Below are 356 nucleotides of genomic sequence, written 5' to 3' on the forward strand. Positions count from 1 at the left end.
ACTCCTCTGTGAAATATTATAGGAGAAGGATTTTGAAAGAAAGAAAGAAAGCAAGAAAGAAAGAACGCTTTGACTGATTCACTAATGAATCATTCAAACAAATGTGTGGATCGGTTTGACTGATGCATTCAGTTTTACTCACAAATTAGACATCACTTTGTCTTGCAAGCGCATTTTACTCTACACAGTACCTCCTAGACAATGAAATATTTTAGAACAGAGCGTAACTCCAAACACACACACAAAATCATTTTACACTAGGACTTTAAAGGGTTAATTCACCCAAAAATGAAAATTAGACCGTAAATTACTCACCCTCAATGCATCCTAGGTGTATATGACTTTCTTCTTTCAGA

The 356-nt window shown here is 34.8% G+C and overlaps 1 protein-coding gene across 3 annotated transcripts in view; it reads right to left on the reverse strand.

The window, feature by feature from the left end:
* The window catches only part of LOC107726305 (tubulin polyglutamylase TTLL11), a 19204-nt gene that overhangs the window by 17139 nt on the left and 1709 nt on the right, over positions 1 to 356 (reverse strand). The window lies entirely within an intron of this gene.

This window comes from Sinocyclocheilus rhinocerous, unplaced genomic scaffold, assembly GCF_001515625.1.
Source record: "Sinocyclocheilus rhinocerous isolate Xijiao unplaced genomic scaffold, SAMN03320098_v1.1 scaffold486, whole genome shotgun sequence".
NCBI classification, from domain to species: domain Eukaryota; kingdom Metazoa; phylum Chordata; class Actinopteri; order Cypriniformes; family Cyprinidae; genus Sinocyclocheilus; species Sinocyclocheilus rhinocerous.